The 19196-nt window shown below is 43.6% G+C and overlaps 2 long non-coding RNA genes across 2 annotated transcripts in view; one reads left to right on the forward strand and one right to left on the reverse strand.

Moving 5' to 3' along the window:
- Positions 1-1930: 1930 nt before the first annotated feature.
- Positions 1931-16590, reverse strand: LOC128591663 (uncharacterized). Its single transcript, XR_008381616.1, has 5 exons — positions 16533-16590; positions 16040-16158; positions 10160-10257; positions 9399-9519; positions 1931-8365 (listed from the first exon to the last, which is right to left on the reverse strand). It is a non-coding gene; the product is annotated as an uncharacterized LOC128591663 (long non-coding RNA).
- Positions 16591-17777: 1187 nt separating this feature from the next.
- LOC128591666 (uncharacterized) overlaps positions 17778-19196 on the forward strand; it is a 138745-nt gene continuing 137326 nt past the window's right edge. Inside the window, exon 1 of the long non-coding RNA XR_008381620.1 lies at positions 17778-18237. This is a non-coding gene — a long non-coding RNA (uncharacterized LOC128591666). The remainder of the gene's footprint in view (positions 18238-19196) is intronic.

Raw genomic sequence — 19196 nt, forward strand, 5'->3', positions numbered from 1 at the left:
GAGAGAAATTGTTCTAAGCCTCTGGCAAGGCTAATGACAAACAACTAGGTGAGCTGAAACGTGAGCTCTTTCCCTTTGAGGCAATATGGAAAGCATATGTGACAGCTGGAGCTCCAGCAAGCATTTTAGACCCTGAGTCCTCTAAACTATTTAAGCCAAGTAATAGCACAATGACATAGAAAGACAGAAGTCTGGATCCCTTATCAATAAGAAGCAGCCAAACTACCCCTGTGTGAAATGTCACACCTGACAGAGAAATAAAATTCTCTATTGGGTAAGGCAGAACTATTTTGGGCTTTGTTCACAGTAAGTTGAGTTAATTCATTTCTATGTTTATCCAGTCAGGAAGCTGCTAAGCTCAAAAACACGACTACCTTTCTTTCACCCTTACATCCCAGGTAGCAACAGTGAGCTCAAGCTTGGTCTCTGCTGCTTCAGCCAAGCAGCCAGGAAGAGCCCTGAAGCTCTCCCTCCCCAGGATCCTGCTGAAAATCTCCATCTCTCTAAAGGTATGGCAAGGTGTTGCCAAAAATTGGTTGCTGGCCTAGCTGGGATTTCTATCAGCAGATGGTGGTGTATATGTGTGTGTGTGTGTGTGTGTGTGTGTGTGTGTGTGTGTGTGTGTGTGTGTGTGTGTGTGTGTGTGTGTGTGTGTGTGTGTGTGTCTCTCTCTCTCTCTCTCTCTCTCTCTTTCTCTCTCCCTCTCTCTCTCTGAGTGGCAGATCACAGGACAAAGGTTTCTGTGTGTTTTCTGCTCTGGGGCATCCACTGACCTGGAGTAGGGACAGGGAGGTCTCACAAACATGCGCTTCATAAGTTGATGGCTGGTCAGGAGGAGCAGGGTGGGCATCTGCTCAAAGCCAACACCTGCAAAGGGCTGCTGAGTTTGCTCTGGGGGTCTGGGCGCATTGCTTTCAGCCCTGCTGGGTGATGCTGGGCCCATTTCCTCACTTATTCACCCTAAAATCCCTCACCCATGGGAAGAGGGATTCACAGACATCAGGCAAGAAACATCCTTGGTTGGACTCTGTTCTGTATCTGGCACTATGCCCAGGGCTACAAGTGCAGAGATAAAAGGTCCTGAGGTCACTGAGCTGTCCTCTAAAGGGACAGAGAGAGAAATAAACATCACACACCATGGGGACCAGCACTGTGTCACCCTGGATGGCAGGAAATGTGAGGGCTGCCTGGCCCATCCAGGACCTTGGGGGCTCCCCCAGGAGAAGGAACTCCCACCAGATCACCCCCTCTGGGCCTCTTGTGGATTAGGCAGGGTTCAGACACAGGCAGGGCAGGTCTATCAAACACCCTGCTGTGTGGGGATCCTTGTGCGAAGCCTTCACAACGTCCCTTGGTGGGAGGCCAAGTCTTTGTCCTGTTTTACTCACTGACCCTCACTGAGCACTCACTACCTCCCAAAATGCTTTCTACACCCACTCTACTCATTAACTCAATAATTGTCACCACAGCCTATTAGGTAGCTATCATCTCAGCCCCATCTTACAGGTGCGGACTGTGAGGCCCAGAGAAGTTAAATGAGCCAGAGCACAGAGCTGCTGTGTGTCAGATCCGGATGCAGTCTTGGGGCTGGTGTGGAGCTGAGCCTGTGTGCTCCACTCTGCACATGCCATGGCCACCTCCCTCCTAACATGGGAAGAGGGATTCACAGACACAAGGCAAGGGGAAGATTCCACCCCTGAATCATATCCGAGAGGCCTCAGAATCTAACACACCAAAGACCACTGTCCCGGATCTGGGTCACTGTGGGGATTCCAAAGGGACTGGAGTGGACCAGAAGAGCCCCTCTGTCCTGAGCCCGGTTGGAACATTTTTGAAGCCTTTGGAGCCCCATTATTGCCTTGGTCAGGACAGCCAGGCAGGTCAGCACACTTTAAAGCCTGCCAATCATTGTTCATATGAACATGTGGATGTCAGCACCCACTGTCCTCTGCGCGGGAGACTCTGCTCCTCTACATCAGTTCCTGCTGTCAGCCAAAAAGTCACAGGCAGAGGGAGGCATGCCAAAAGCTATTCTGAACAATTGGGGTTTTCTTAGGAATTCTTCAGAGCAAATGAATAATTCATCTCAAAGAAGAAGTGGGAAGCGGGTGTGGGAGAGGCAGGGCCCTGGCTCACCTTGAAGAGCATGTAGGTAGCAATGGTGATCCTGGCACTAAGATGGACGTGGCCATGCCGTAGTTCACCAGGATTGTGCTGGAGTCCTGGCCTCGACTCTCACTTTGATGCCACTGCAGTGCTTAGAGCCCGGTGGCAGCCTCCCTGCACCAAAGGGAGAACTACATGGTCACCTTGAACTTGCCCTTGGTGAACAAGGGATGGCAAGCTGAGGGTCCCTCTTTCATTCTAGGCTTGATAGGAAATCTGGTGATTTTAACAATAATTTTTAATTTAAGTATACTTCACTAGAATATACAACTTACACTTTTTGTTTATTTTATACAACTTACTTTTTTTGCCACATATTGAACACACCCTGTAACTAGCACTCAGATCAGGAAACAGATGATCATACCCCCAAGGTCTCCTGGACACCCATCTGATGTCTAGCCTGTCCCCTAGGGAAACCCCTCCCTTGACTTCTACCATAAAAAGCCTAATGTTGCCTGATGCTATAGTTAAACGCTTCCATATCTGGACTCCTTGGCTCCACATCGTTCACGAGCGTCCTCATCTGTCACACATTGCGCGTCCCTATGCACATTTCCATGTATCATGCCATTGTATGGACATAGGGCAGTAGACTGACCCATGCTACTGTACACATTTCCATTCCTTCCAGTCTGGGGCTCAGATCAATGGACTGATAAGAACATCCAGGCACCTTCCTTTCTAAGGGCACACTTAGGAGATTCTCTTGGGTGTCTCACCAAAAGTGAGTCTTCTAGGCCGTTGAGCATGCGTTATTATTGCAAAATAACTCTCTCAAAGTGGTTCCACCAATGGATACTGCTCCTAACAGTTGCCTTATATCCTTGCCTTTGTTTTCCATCAATGCGTTAATAACATTTTTAAAACATTATTTTGATTTTGAAAAAATACACAACATAGTATCTCCACCTTGCTCCTTTTACATGTACAGTTCAGTGGTGTAAAGGACATTCATACTTTGTGCTACTGTCATCACCAGTTCTCTGTACAATTCTTTTTGTAAAACTGAAGCTCTGTACCAAATAAACAGTAACTCCTTAATTTGTACAACTCTCCCTGCAGCAGCCCTGCCCTACAATGCAAGGAGTCCTTCTGGTTGGATGGAAAAGACACTAGATAGGAACTGAAAGCTTGATAAAGAAATAAAGATGTCTGGTAAGGCAAATAAACCATTTTACATTCCCTCCACCAGTGCACAAGAGTTCCACTTTCTCCACATCTTCACCAACACTTAGTGTCTTCTGTTGCTGTTTGGATAGTAGCCATGCTAAGGAGTGTGAAGTGGTTTCTCCTTGTGGTTCTGCTTTGCAGTACTCTGATGCTTAGTGCTGTTAAGTATCTTTTCTTTCTCTCTTTCTTTTTTTTAAATTAAATCATAGCTGTGTACATTAATGTGATTGTGGGGCACCATACACTGGTTTTATAGAAAGTTTGACACATTTTCATCACACTGGTTAACATAGCCTTCCTGGCATTTTCTTATTGTGTTAAGACATTTATATTGTACATTAAATAAGTTTCACATGTACCCTTGTAAGATACACCACTGGTGTAATCCCACCAATCACCCTCCCTCTGCCCATCCCCCCCCTTCCTCTCCCGCTTCCCCATATTCTTAGGTTATAACTGGGTTATAGCTTTCATATGAAAGCCATAAATTAGTTTCATAGGAGGGATGAGTACATTGGATACTTTTTCCTCCATTCTTGAGATACTTTACTAAGAAAAATATGTTCTAGCTCCATCCATGGAAACATGAAAGAGGTAAAGTCTTCATCTTTCTTTAAGGCTGCATAATATTCCATGGTGTACATATACCACAATTTATTAATCCATTCGGGGATCGATGGGCACTTGGGCTTTTTCCATGACTTAGTAATTATGAATTGGGCTGCAATAAACATTCTGGTACAAATATCTTAAGCATCTTTTCATGAGCGTGTTGGCCATTTGCGTACCACCTTTGAAGAATTAACTATTCAAGTACTTTGGCCACTGTTTAATTAGGTTATTTTGTTTTATTGTAAACATAGGAGTTCTGTAAATATTCTACATGTGAACCTATTATCCGGTATGATCTGAAGTATTTTCTTTTGAACCACAGTTTGCTGGATATCAGACCCTCGGTAGACAGACATTCCCCCCCACCCCATGACGCTGAATATTTCAACCCATCGATATCCAGCCTCCAAGGTTTTTGGTGACAAATCTGATGTCGATCATGTGGAAAAATGAGAGGCATCTTCCTAGCAGCTGACTAGACGTTAACAATGGACCTTATTGTGTATCACACACCCCAAAACACTTCTGTATGGTAACATGATGGCAGCTACTTCTGGTATCTTTCTAACAGCAACTCAAATTTCAAGCAAGCAAAATTGAACACTTCCCATATAGACATGAGGTCTCCCACCTCCAGTGCACAAGTGTTCCACTTTCTCCAGATCTTCACCACCATTTATTGTCTTCTGTTGCTGTTTGGATAGTAGCCATCCTAAGGACTGTAAAGTGGTTTCTCCTTGTGGTTCTGCTTTGCAGTACTCTGATGATTAGTGCTGTTAAGCATCTATTCACAAGTGTGTTGGCCATTTGTGTACCACCTTTGAGGCAATATCTATTCAAGTTTTTTGGCCACTGTTTTATTAGGTTGTTTTATTGTTGTAAACATAGTTCTCTAAATATTTTCTATGTAAACCTATTATCTGGTATGATTTGAAAGTATTTTTCTTTTGAAGCACACTCAGTTGGATATTGGTCTCTCAGTAGACAGACCTTCCCCCCTCACCCCATGACTTTGAATATTTCAACCCATCAATACCCAGCCTCCAAGGTTTTTGGTAACAAATCTGATGTCGATCATGTGGATAAATGATGAGAGTCATCTTCCTAACAGCTCCTTGATGTTAACAATGGAACTTATTGTGTATCACACATGCCAGAACACCTCTGTATTGTATCGACAGCTATTTATGGTATCTTTCTCACCACAAACCAAATTTAAAGAAAAAACATTGAACACTTCCCATATAGACATGAGGTCTCTAAAACCCTAAAGTTAGCATAGATTTTCAAATTATAAGTGATAAGCCCACTGAAATGTTGTACAGGTTTTAATTTCTAATAAACCAAATATCAATCTCTATAATCCATGTAAACAAGCACTTGTTTCTCTTTCAAGTGGAAAATGTTTTTGCACCCATATAAGGAATAGAAAACCCCACCCTATTATCCCCAGCCCTGATTGGTCCATTTCCCCCTGCCTCTGACTTCATAGAGAGCCACTGAAGCTGACACCTATATAAGGCCATGTCTGGGCCTGGGTCTTTGGTCATTACAGCCCAGGAAGCTCTTTTGGTGACCTGTGGACTTGACCTCAGATAGCCCGTGTTTCCTTGATCGTAGTGCTTGCAGTTATCCCAGTGAGTAGTTTAGCATAGCATAGATAGAATTCTTAACGTAGTGTTATTTGTTTTGTTAGCATAAGTTCACCTATTATTTTTATTGTACTTAGCTTTCATTAGTAGTGTTAGCCTATTTAGTGTCCGAGTTAGTATAGTTTGTTAGTGTTTTTAGGATAGTATTAGTTGTTTTTGTGGATTACTTATTTAGTGTAGCTTATCTAGCATAGTGCTAGAGTAGTCAGGCTCTCCATGGCGCCTGGGGTGGCCTCTGTGTCTCTGGACAAGGAGGTCCTCCAGGACTATGAGTTCTTGAAGACCCTTGGCCCGGGCAGCTTCGGCAAGGTGAAGCTGGCTCGGCACCTTCCAACCGGGACCAAGGTGGCGGTGAAGATCAGCAAACACCGTGCTTGTGCGTCTTTGGAGCCTGAGATCATGAAGTGCTTGGACCATCCCAACATCATTAAGCTGCTAGAGGTCATAGAGGGTAAGGATCAGGTGTACTTAATCATGGAACATGCAGGTGGTGGTGACCTGGCTGACAGAATAGATACATCTGGCCAGATGGAGGAGAGGGAGGCCCGAGCCATATTCTTGCAGATACTGAAAGCCGTGGAGTACCTACACGAAGAGGGCATCTTGCACAGGGATCTGAAGCTTGACAATATTTAATTAGATTCACAAAATAATGTGAAAATAGCTGAATTTGGCTTAGCCACAACCTTCACCAAAGTTGAAATGTTCATGAGCTTTTGTGGCACCCCTGCGTATTAGGCCCCAGAGATTTTTCTGCTGCAGCCCTACAAAGGACCAGAGGCAGAAATTTGGAGGCTTGGCATCATCCTCTATACAATGTCCGCTGGGATCATCCCATTTTTCTGATGGGATTCGGAGGTACTGGAAAGGTCAGTCTTAAATACCACCTATATGACACCTGCTTTCACTACCCCCAAATTAAAATCCTTTCTCCAAAAGATCCTAAACTCTGACCCAGCAAGAGGCCCACCCTCCGCCAGATGATGGAAGACCCCTGGATCCAGGCTGGGCAAGACAGCCAGAGGTCACTCACGGCAGTGAAAGACATCCCACCAGAGACCGCCACTCTGCCAATTCCCAGTCGCACTTGTGCCCCCCAGCCTGGTCCGGTGTCCTCTCCCTCCCCCAGCACCAGCTACCTTAGGGGAGGCCTATAGGGAGATGCAGGAGCTCAGGCCAGTCCCGGACAAGAGCATTCCCTCCCAGCTGAGCAGGTAGTGGTAATGGAAGGAGGACACCACTGAAGCGGTCTAGGGCCGGTGGGGGTGCACTACGAGGATTGCCAGATTCTTTTGCAAAATGTTCTGCCTCCCACTGGCCCAGAAGATCTGCTGCCGCAACAAGGTGGTGCCTGTGACCAGCCTGGAGACCTGAGGCCCAGATCAGCCAGGGTGGGGTGGCCAAGCTTTCTCCTTTCATGTCTTACAGTTTTAGCGGATTTTCAATAAACTGACATTGACATTGTATCTTTCTCTGTGTGTACATGGGTGGGGTGCAAGGTGAAGTTCAGGTGCGTGTGGAATGCAGACATAAAGCTAACACCCCCATCCCTGCAGGCAGATGCAGCATGCTGCCACTGATGTGTTGCCTCTGAAGAGCTGACCTCATTGACTGTGACACGGATGTGGGCGACATAGGCAGGGATGGGGGGTGGGGGCTGGTCATAGGGAACCAAGTTTCAGAAATCCAGACACCCTGGTGGAAGGGGGCCTGGAGGGAACTGCAAAGCACACAGCAACACTGGAGTCTCTGGGCTGTGTGCAGGCCAGAGTTGCACGCTCCATGCGTGGCCTCCCCACACTGATGTCACTTGGTTAACCTTTTCAGAAGGAACAGTGGATGCTTAGGTTCTATTGGCCTGTGTCGACAGCCTGTGTTGCACAGCAGGGTGACCAGGTTAAGGAAAATGTAGGGAACATTTCAAAATACTTGAGAGCCCACTTCAAACGTCTCCTTGGAGGGCAAGAAGGCCCTGAGCTCCCAGGATCCAGAAACACAGTGTGGGAGGTCGGCCAGGCAAGGACTCACAGGTGGGTTGGAGGCCAGACAAGTTGCCTGAGTGGAGTGAACAAAAGCATGGCCTGGTTTCCTACCTGCGACCATGGGAAAATCATTGTGGCTGGACTGTGACTCCTGGGCATTTTTCCCCTTACTGCCCTTCTCTCCTTTTTCTTACAAGGTTGTGGGGGCAGGCAAGAGGGTTCTTAGTCATCCCACTCCTATTTCTTCCAAATCAATACAAATTAATGTCAATCCAGAAAGCTGAGTCCTAAGTATTTTGCTGTTTTGTGTCCTCCCTGTACACCTTGGAGTTAATGAGAAACATTCAGTGGAAACGGTCCTGGAAGGAACGACCAAGTTCACCACAAGAGCCACACGGGAGTCTCTGGGCCGTGTACAGGGTAGTGATGCACACACCCTTGGGTGGCTTCACTACCCTGATGTCACCTGGTTAACATCTTCACCAGGAACAATGGGGACTTGAGTCTTGCTGGCCTGTGTTCTTTATCCAGAGTAGGGTAACAATGTTGTATGAACCAGAATGTTTAGGGAGTCAAGAGTGACCTGGGTGTGGTCTCCATGGTGCGGTAGGGGCCACTTGTCCCTCTATGTTGTCTGAATAATATAACACTTGAACTTTCCTCTGATGTTTTCTCTTTTTTATCACACTGATATGTAAGGGTTCTTCTAAGATACCTGAGCGAGGTGTGGTCTTCCAGCCAGCTGGAGGGAAAAGGGTGCTTCTGGTCCAACCAGACGTCCTAGGGGTCAAAGGGAGGATGGATCCTTGGAGACCACAGTCCAAAAGAATGGGAGGTGGTGGGAAGGATGGCTTTCATAAGATAAGTTTCACCTTCTCAGGGCCCTGGTATTTGCATGGCAGGCATAGATCTGTGGTTTTAGACACCCCTGAATCAGCTGCCTCATGAGGCCCTAGGAAACCTAAGGAATGTCTGGGAAGGCCCCAGCCCTGGGGCATGGACTGGCCTCATGGTGTGAGCAGTCTATAACGTGCAGCGGCCCTGACCACTATAACAATGAGGGAGATGACTCTCCTGTACCCCGAGAGTGCAAGACCAGGGAAGCAAGAAGGATCTGAGGACATTGTGGGAGTCTTGTGAGTCCCCTTTGTCCCCCAGAGTGGAATTTCTTTGTGCCTCACAGCCCAATTAGTGGTCAGCCAGTGTTGCTGCCCTTAAATCCCCCCGGGCTCTCACCCCTTCAGGGCAAGTCCCAGTTCCTCAGTTGACTTTCAGGTCGCTCCATGTCCTGGCCCCTGATGACTTTTCTCCTGCCCCAGCCAACCCTTTCCACTACACACACTGAGTCTTCCAGTTTGCCACAGAAGTCATCACACCTCCTGCCTCTGCACCTGTGGTTTCCTCTCTGGGCAGCCCACATGCCGGCCATCAAGCCAAGGCCCACTGGGCTGCCAGAGATGGATCAGACACAGATGTCCACACTGTGAAGACCTTGCTGCCCAGCTGGGAAGATGAGACAGGGACCTAACTAACTACAGCACAGCTACCTGTTCACAGGTACAAAGGACAGACATGTGGCCCATGCCCACCTGCTGCTGAGGGATCAGGGCAGCTTCTGAAGGAGGTGGGTCTGGGGGTTACTCTGCCTGTGTGTGACCACAGAAGATGTCCAGGAGGCATTCCAGGAAGAAGGAAGCCTGGATGACAAGGACACCCTGGGCAGAGGTGGCAATAAGACTAGGGGTTAGATGGGCCCCATCACTGCTGGGACAACCCCCCCGGGGTACATCTTGCTCTAGGCCTGCACACTTACCCATCCCTCGTCTCAGCTCTGATGACTCGACATTCTGCTGATGAGCCCTTCTCTCCGCTGGTGCTTCAGGCCTGGGCTGGCTGCACCAGTGGCTGCCTTTTATGTCCCTCATTAGTCCAAGCTCGAGTTCATGGAGAGTAAAAGGTTGCAATTAGCTTTGTTAATTTATTAGGTAACTTGGCTTCCTGGAACTTGTAAATGCAAGTCCCTACATAAATTCCCCTTCTGAGGCAATCTGTGGAGACACTTGAAGGGTCACCACTTGAGTAAGTTCCAAGGATTGATGTCAAAAGGAAGAGATTATGGAATGCTGGCTTCAGCAAATCTATCAGAGGCATCAGACCTCCAGTGTGACTGCAAATTTCCTCTTAACTCCTCAGGTGTTCCCAAAGACACCCAAATAAAGATGGTTCCACTCAGCCAAGTAGTGACTGTCTGGTCTGCAAATAAAGTGTGGGCTGAACAGGCTGTAAGAAGGGCACCATTCTCTCTAGAACCTACTTGGCCCACCCCTTCTCCTGGGAGCCCTGGCTCTGCCATTCAGTCACAACAGTGCCTGGTAAGGAATATTTTCTCCATAAACACTAGTTGTCATTTGTTCTCCTTCCATGTAGGCAAAGACCTAAGCAGTTTTTGCCTCTTCCCAGATCTTTCCTAGTGGCCTCCCTTTTCTACTCTATCTTGGCCATGTTGGTCGGACATAATGATTTCCTAGTTCCCCTCCAACGTTGTCACGAGAGACAAAGAGGAGTTGTACATACTGATCATAGGGTCTTTATTCCAAGAAAACAGGATAATCCTTGTTGTGTGTGCACCCAACAATGGAGCATCAAAATATGTGAGGCATAAACTGATAGAGCTGCAAGGAAAGATAAATGAATATGGCATTAAGTTGGAGATTTCAATAACATTCCATTAGAAATGTATAGATCTAGCAGGCAGAAAGTCAGTAAGGATATAACTGAACTCAACAGCACCACAGCTGTAGACTATTACATCCAACCACAGCATTGACACACTCTTCAAGTTAACATAAAACATTTACCAACACAGAGCATATTCTGGACCATTCACCACATCTTAACAAATTTAAAGAATAGAAATTATACAATATCTGCTCTCAGTTAATGAAATTATACTAGAGAAATAGCTGAAAAATCACAAAATGAGTGGAGACTAAATCACACAATGCTAAATAACACATAGGTCAAAGAAGAAATCTCAAAAAAAAAAAAAAAATACAGTCCCATAGTAGAGAGTAAAATACTGGTTACTACAACCTGGGAAGCTGGGAGAATTAACAACAACAAAAACCCTACAACTAATTAATACACACAAAATTAATTGAACCAAATAAAGTTAAAACACAATCTATTAAAAGGATAATAAAGAAATATTATAACTGGTCTATGACCACAAATTTGATAACCTAAATGAAGGGCACTGATTCCTAAAGACACCTTATATACCAAAACTCACATAAGAAAAACAATTTCAGTAAGCTTTTATCCATTACAATAGGGATGGAAGGTAGAAAGGTTGGATGGGGAGAGTTACAGTTAGGAAAGGAGAAAAAATGCTGGTATTGTTATTGGTTATAGTTAATAATATTGTATTGGATCTTTCAGAAAACTTGAAGATAGGATTTTGAATGCCATCACCACAAGAAAATAAGTATATATGTAATGGATATACCAAACACCCATATTTTATTACTACACAATGTTTACATGTATTGAAACATCACAAACATCACATTATACCCCAAAAATATGTACCATGATTATGTGTTAATTAAAAATTAAAAGAAGAAATATTAAGATAAATTTTAAAATATTTTTGAACCAAATAAAGTTAAAACACAATCTATTAAAAGGATAATATAGAAATATTATAACTGGTCTATGACCACAAATTTGATAACCTAAATGAAGGGCACTGATTCCTAAAGACACCTTGTATACCAAAACTCACATAAGAAAAACAATTTCAGTAAGCTTTTATCCATTAAAGAAATTAAATTGATAATTAAAAACAAATTGAATTACCTACCTAAACAGAAAGCACCTAGCCAAGACAGGTTTACTGATGAATTCTATCATGTTTTAAAGGAAAAATTTGTACGAATTATCAACAATCTCTTTCAGAAGATAGAAGCAAAAAGAATACTTCCAGTGACAAAGACATTACAAGACAACCAAAGACCAATATTTTTCTTGAAGGCAGAAGCAAAAATACTCAACAAAATCCTAGCAAATCAGATTGAATGATGCATAAAAAGAATGATATACCATGACCCTATAGGGTTTATCCCAGACAAGCAAGGCTATGTAATCAAACACATTAACAGGCTAAAGAACAAAAATCACATGATCTTACAAATTGATGAAGGAAACGCTTTTGACAAAATATAATACCCATTCATGATAAACATTCTCAGTAAACTAGTAATACAGACTAGCATTAACTAGATAAACAACATCTACAAAAATCCTATAGTTAGCATCACAATTAATGGTGAGAAATTAGAAGATTTTCTGCAAGAGTACGATTATGGAAAGAATGTCCCTTCTTACCCCTGCTTTTCAACATCAGACTGGATGTCCTAGAGAATCCATGACACAAGAAAAGGAACTTAGAGGTACACATATTTCGGGATGATGAAAAAAGACTGTCTTTATTCACAGATAACATGTAGAAAATCTAAAAGAATCAACAACAACAAAAACCCTGCAACTAAGTAATATACATATAAAAAATTGCTTTCCTACTTACTAGGAACGGACAAGTATAACTTGACATTAAAAACATATGAATAGGGCGGCACCTGTATCTCAGTGGGTAGGGCACTGGCCACATACACAGAGGCTGGCAGGTTTGAGCCCGGCCCGGGCCTGCTAACTAACAGTGACAACTGCAACAAAAAAATAGCTGGGCACTGTGGTGGGTGCCTGTAGTCCCAGCTACTTAGGAGGTTGAGGCAGGAGAATCGGTTAGGCCCAAAAGTTTGAGGTTGCTGTGAGCTGTGATGCCACAGCACCCTACCAAGGGCGACAATGTGAAACAAAGTGTCTCAAAACAAATAAACAAAACCCCCCAAACATATTAACATTTGTACTAGCACTCCCTAAAATAAAATGGGTATGAGTCTAAAAAATATGTATACAAATTATGTGAGGAAAACTACAAAACTTGGATCAAAGATATCAAAGAATGAAATAAATGAAAAGATATTCTATCTTCATGAATAGGAAGATGTAATATTTTCAATATTAGTTATTTCCAAAGTGATCTGTAGATTCACTGCAATATCCCATTTAAAATCCCAGCAAGCTATTTTTCAAGTATCAACAAATTGATTCTAAATTGTATATAAAGAGATAAAAGACCAAGATTAGCTAGATCAATGTTGAAGCAGAATAAAGTCAGAGGATGGAGTCTACCTGACTTCAAGATTATTGTAAATAATCATTAATCAAGACAGTAAGGCTTTGGTAAGAACAGACAGATAAACGGAATAGAACATTAAGTCCAGAAATAGATCTATATAAATACAGTCAACTGATCTTTCTCAAAGAAGCGAAAGCAATACAATGGAGCAATGATCATCTTTTCAACAAACAGTGCTTGAACAATTGTACATCACAGGCAAGAAAAGAAAAGAAAGAATGAACAATTGTACATCACAGGCAAGAAAAGAAAAGAAAGAAAGAATGAACAATTGTACATCACAGGCAAGAAAAGAAAAGAAAGAAAGAGAGAGAGAAAGAAAGAAAAAAGAAAGAAAGAAAGAAAGAAAGAAAGAAAGAAAGAAAGAAAGAAAGAAAGAAAGAAAGAAAGAAAGAAAGAAAGAAAGAAAGAAAGAAAGAAAGAAAGAAAGAAAGAAAGAAGGAAAGAATCTAGACACAGACCTTAAATCCTCACAAACAGTAACCCACAGGGGATAATAGAACTAAATGTAGGTGGTGGGCATGGTGGTACAACTAGTCAGAAGGCTGAGGCAGGAGGATCATTTAAGCCCAGGAGGTCGAGGTCAGCCAATCCATGAAAACCCCATCTCATCAAAAAAAAAAAAAAAAAGAAAGAAAAAGAAAAGAAAAAAGATCTAGATGTATGTAAAGTATGATATTCCAAAACTCCCACAAGATCAAATAGGAGAAAACCCAGATGACCTTGGGCATAACTGGGTAAAATAGACTTCATTAAAATTAAAATCTTCCCTATGAAGACAAACCACAGACCAGAAGAAAATATTTTCAAAAGATATATCTGATAAAATTCCGTTATCCAAAATATATAAAGAACTCATAAAACTCAACAATATGAAAATGAACAATGTAATTAATAAATGGACAAAGGACTTGATAGACACCCAAAGAAGGTACACATATGGCAAGTAAGCATATGTGAACATATTCAACATAATATGTCCCCAGGGAAATGTAAATTAAAACAACATACAAAAAAAGCTCAATGAAACACCACTACAAACTTCTTAGAATGCAAAACCACCAAACACAGCATCAAATGGCACAGCAGATATAAAGCAACAAGATTCCCATTCACTGCTGGTGGGGAATTAAAATGGTATAGCCACATTAGAAAACAGTTTAGCAGTTTCTTAGAAAATTAAACACAGTTTTACTACATGTAATTTAGCACTTGTGCTCACTGATATTTACCAAAATGAATTAAAAACAAACCGATGTTTAAAACTGCTTTATTCATATTATAGTGGTTCTATTCATGATTACTAAAACTTGGAAGCAACCAAAATGCTCAACAGTAGGTGTGTGGATAAACTGTGGAACATAAAAGTAATAGAATATTATTTGGTGCTAAAGAGAAATGAGCCATCAATCCATGAAAAGACAGGAGAAACATTAAATGCATATTACTAAGGGAAAGAAGCCAATCCGAAAAGGCTACAGACTGTTTGATTCCTATTATATTTCACAAATGAAAAAACTATGAATACAGTAAATAAAAATCAGTGGTCTTCTAGAGGATGAGGGAGGCAGGAATAAAGAGGTTAATCGTAGAGGATTTTTAGGATAATGAAACTATTCTATATAATATTGCAATAGCAGATGTCAAAACCCACACAACTACAACAGCAAGAGTGAACCCTAATGTAAACTATGGACCTTTGGTAATAATGATGTATCAATATAGGTTCTTGGATTGTAACAACTGTACCACTCTGAGGCAGGATACACCACTCTGCAGTAATATGCCAAAGGCAGAGGGCTTGTGAATGTGTTGTGATGTAGGGCATATGGGAACTCTCTGTGATTTCCATTCCATTATGTTGTGAATCTCAGAACTGCCCTAAACAAGTAGAACTTACTAATTTCTTTTTAAATGTGAAACAGAATTCACCACATAAGTAGAAGCAAAAACAAAGACCATCTGATCCTTTCACTAGATACAGGAAAAAAAAATTCAAAAAAATTCAGCATCCTTTTCTAATAAGAATGCTAAAGAAAACAGGCAAAAATGGCTCATTTCTTAAACTGATTGAAGCTATCTATGACAGACCTACAGCCAATACCATACTGAATGGAGTAAAATTGAAAAATTTTCCACTTATGGAACCAGACAAGGCTGTCCACCATCACCACTGCTATTTAACATAGTGCTTGCAAGTTCTAGCCAAGGCAATCAGGCAAGAGAAGGATATTAAGGGCATCCAAATAGGGGCAGAGGAGGCCAAACTCTCTCTCCTTGCTGACAATACGATCTTATACTTAGAAAACTTCAGAGACTCCTATTAATGACCAAGAAATACAGTAACAGCTCAGGGTATAAAATCAATGTCCACAAATGTAGCCTTTGTATATCCCAGTAACAGTCAAGTTAAGGAGCAAATCAGGGACATAATACCCTTTATAGTAGCTTCACAGAAAATAAAATAATTGGGAATATTACCTAACAAAGAAGGCAAGGATCTCTACAAAGAGAATTATGAAATCCTAAAAAAAGAAATAACAGAAGATGTTAACAAATGGAAGAATATATACCATGCTCTTGGCTGGAAAGAATTAACATTGTTAAAATGTCTATTCTACCCGAAACAATCTACAGATTTAATGCAATCCTCATTAAAATACTAACATCATACTTCCAAGTACTGGAAAAAAACAGTTCTTAGTTTTGTATGGACCCAGAAAAAAACCCGTATAGCCAAGCCAATTCTTAGTAATAAAAACAAAGCCAAAGGGATCACTCTACCAGACCTCAGGTTATAAGTCCACAGTGATCAAAACAGTATGCCATTGGCACAAAAATAGAGACATGGACATACGAAACAGAATAGAAAACCTAGAGATTAAACCAGCCTCATATTGCCATTTGATATTCAATAAACGAAACAAAAATATTACACTGGGGAAAAGAATCCTTATTCTGCATATACAAGACTACATGGTAAAACTGTCAAAGTACAGATTTCCTACCTCATCTATCCCCCAAGCCTTTAATTCAAAGGTTGCCTGTGAATTGCACACTCGCCTGGGAGGCAGGAGTCACTTTCTTCACCTTAAACGTTAAAACACTGAAGCTCAGCGAGGCTGCCCTGGCAGGACACAGACCGGCCGCTGCCTCCTCCTGCCCGGCCCAGGGCCCCGCCACCTGCTCACCTTAAATAAGCTGAAGTTCCAACTTCGGGGCTCTGCTCAGGTTTCACCTGCGCCAGGGCCTCACATCATTTCTGGGCCTGCAAATGTGGCATCTGCCACGTGAAGCACCGGGAAACGCTCTGTAAATAAACACAAGCAACACTTATCGTCCTGAAGAGCAAAATGTCCACACTGATTTTCCCCGAACACTCCCCACTGGCCCCCTCCCACCAACCCCTACACCCTGAACCGAACTTGGCGACCCTAAGGGAAGACTGACCATCCCATCCCACTGGAGGGTCTGAGAAGTCCACCCAGGCGTGGGGGCCTAAGAAAGGCGGCGCCACCAGCCTACTCTGCCTCCCTCCGCTGCCCTAACTCGGTAAACGGAGAAACTGAGGCGCCAGTGGAAAAGACGCTCCTCTGAGGTTACATCTGCGACTGGACCCAGGAGTCCTGCTTTCCAGTTGAGTCTGAAACAGAGGATAGGAAAATATTTCCAGCCGCGCCACACCTCTATCAACTCCAACTCCCACAGCCTCCAGCCGGCCGGACCGTTCCGCCTCCTCTCGCCAGTTGGACTCCACGGGCCGAGCTCTGCCGCGCGCGCTCCCGCTCCAACGGCTCGCCCCGCCCACCGGCCCCAGATCGGCTCTGCCCGGCCCCGCCTCCACTCTGTTCGGCTCCACTCGGCCCCTTTCGGCTCCAGGTAACTGCTGCGGCCAACCCAACCCACGTGCACAAGTCCGCTGTCTTCCGCAAGTGGAAAAAGGCGGGTCACCGGTACCCACAGCGGGGAGGGATCCAGTAGTTTGCACCTTCTGGCTCAGCCCTCTTTGACCCACTTGGACTCACATCAGCTCCGTTTGGCACAGCTCGGCTCCACCCGGCCTCTCCAGTCATGCAGGAAACCTCTGGGGGAGCTTAGTTCCAAACCACCGCGGAGGGACCTCACGAAATGTTGGTCACCACAGACACCGCGCGAGCTGAGGGACGTGCCTGAGTTCTGGAGTATCACTGAGGGCATCGCTGCCGCGCCCTGTACTCGCAACTGGACAACCTCAGACCCCTCTTCTCACCGCGGAATCTTCAGCCGCCTCTGCAAAACGCAGCTGTTTATCCTTGGGCTCTACCGGCCTCATAGAAGGAGTACTGGGTGGACACAGAAGAGACCGGAGTAAGACAGCGAGGTCACTGCCCAGGATGTGGATAGACTCACTGAGGATTAAAGGAGGATGTGTTTGCAAAACCTGTCCCTTACCCTTTCCCCTGGCTCTGTGGCTTTGAGCACATCTCTCAGTCCCTCTACCATTGCCCTTCTGTAAGATGTCCAGAGCTCCTTTGCAAGCATGCATTGTGTGTGCCTGCCTTGCCCTTCAGCCCCAGTATTCTCAGATGGTGCCCAGGTGTCTGTCACATGCCCCATCCTTGAGAGGGTTGGGTTGCAGTAAGGTTGACCTTTGATAATGACTCTCTGTGTAACTACAGTTCATTCCACAAACCCTTGGTGGCATGGAACTCAATGGTTAGGTCTTTGCAAGCAGCAGAAACTCAGTTGGCTGCTTTAAATGACAATAATTTGTTGGAGGGATACTGGGGAAGTCATGGAATAAGGGAAACTTGAAGACAAAGTTCCATAAAGTGGGACTTGGGCTGTACTAGGCACCCTTGATGCCAAAAAGGTCTGACCTAGACACTGCTGCTGCTTTTTCTTTCTTTTATTTTCTTTTGTTTTTGCAGTTTTTGCCTGGGGCTCCAGCACATGGGGCCAGCGCCCTACTCCTTTGAGCCACAGGTGCCGCCCTGCTGCTCTTTCTTCTGTCCGTTTTCACTGCTCAGATTCTAATTGTAAGAGAGAAAGTCTGATTGGCTGGGCGAAGGTGTCAGCACATTCTTCATATTGAACTAGATCTTGAAGGAAGAGTAGAAATGTGCTAAAGGGAAAAGGAAAGAACATTCCCTGTGGAAAGAACAGCATATGCATCAACCGAAAGATGGCGTCAGCTTTGAATGGTGCTTGCCACATGCCAGATGCTTTTCTATTCATGTCATTTGCTCACTGCTCACAACCTTATGAAAATACATGATTAATTTTTTGAAAAAATTGTATTGTTTTTATAAAAATGTTGTTGTGCTTTTACAAAGAATTCAAGTTATATGGCAGAATGCTGCAAAAATGGGAGAAATCAACTGCAAATCCTAGTGCCCAACACCATCAGGTAACAGCATTCCAAATATCTTTCCGGGCATACATTTGGAAGAGAGGGAGGAAGGGAAAGAAAAGAGGAAAGAGTAGAAGTGGTAGAAGGAAGGGAAGAAGGTAGGCAGGGGGAAGGGAGGAAAATGAAGAATTGTATTAAAATGAGCTTGCAATGCATATGCCAATTTTTAAAAAATAAATATGTGGGTCTTATTTTCATATGAATTCAACAAAAGCAAAAGAAATTTAAATGAAATAGAAGCAGTTGCTGACTTTACATACTGGTTTTATTAACAAAATGCATATTTCTTAGATCTCACCCCACATAGAAAATATAAAGAGACTAGGGATCTTCTTTTTTTTCATAAATTGCATGTTTCAATCATAGCATTTATTTTTGCCTGTTATGAAGGATGAGAAAATTAAATCCTTCATTCTTTCTTCTATAGTGCTCTCAGGCTTTTGTTTTTATAATGCCAGCATCTATAAAATGCACATCTGCTCTTCCACTTCCCTTCCCATGGATCCCTAATCCAACCTCTGGGTTGGTTTGTTAGCGCTGTTCACTTCCAGTCTTGTTACCTTGACTTTTCCCTTTCTGAATTTCTTGTTTAGATTTATCTCTTGGTTGGCATAGCCCCACCTTGTAGAAGGGAACCTTAAGGCTTGCTCAAAGTGACCTTGCCCATGGCAAATCAGTGCAGGTGTCAGGGTTCTGACCATATTTGCCTGACTCCAGAGAGAGTATTTAGGAGAGCCATAGCAGCTGTGAGATTTTGGTCTTGGGTATTGTATCCAGGAAAGGAAGGAGGACTCTTGCTACTTTAACCTCTGGGGCAACCAGAGGAAGCTAGACAAGACTCAGACTAACTGTACCTCTGGGAGTCATGGCACAGGCTGGACAGGTTTCCTGTGGTGCCTCTACCCCAGCTCTGAAGATTTGAGGAATTAGTGACAGACAGCTGGTCTTCGTGTCCT

The sequence above is a fragment of the Nycticebus coucang genome, chromosome 8 (genome assembly GCF_027406575.1).
Source record: "Nycticebus coucang isolate mNycCou1 chromosome 8, mNycCou1.pri, whole genome shotgun sequence".
Classification (NCBI taxonomy): Eukaryota; Metazoa; Chordata; class Mammalia; order Primates; family Lorisidae; genus Nycticebus; species Nycticebus coucang.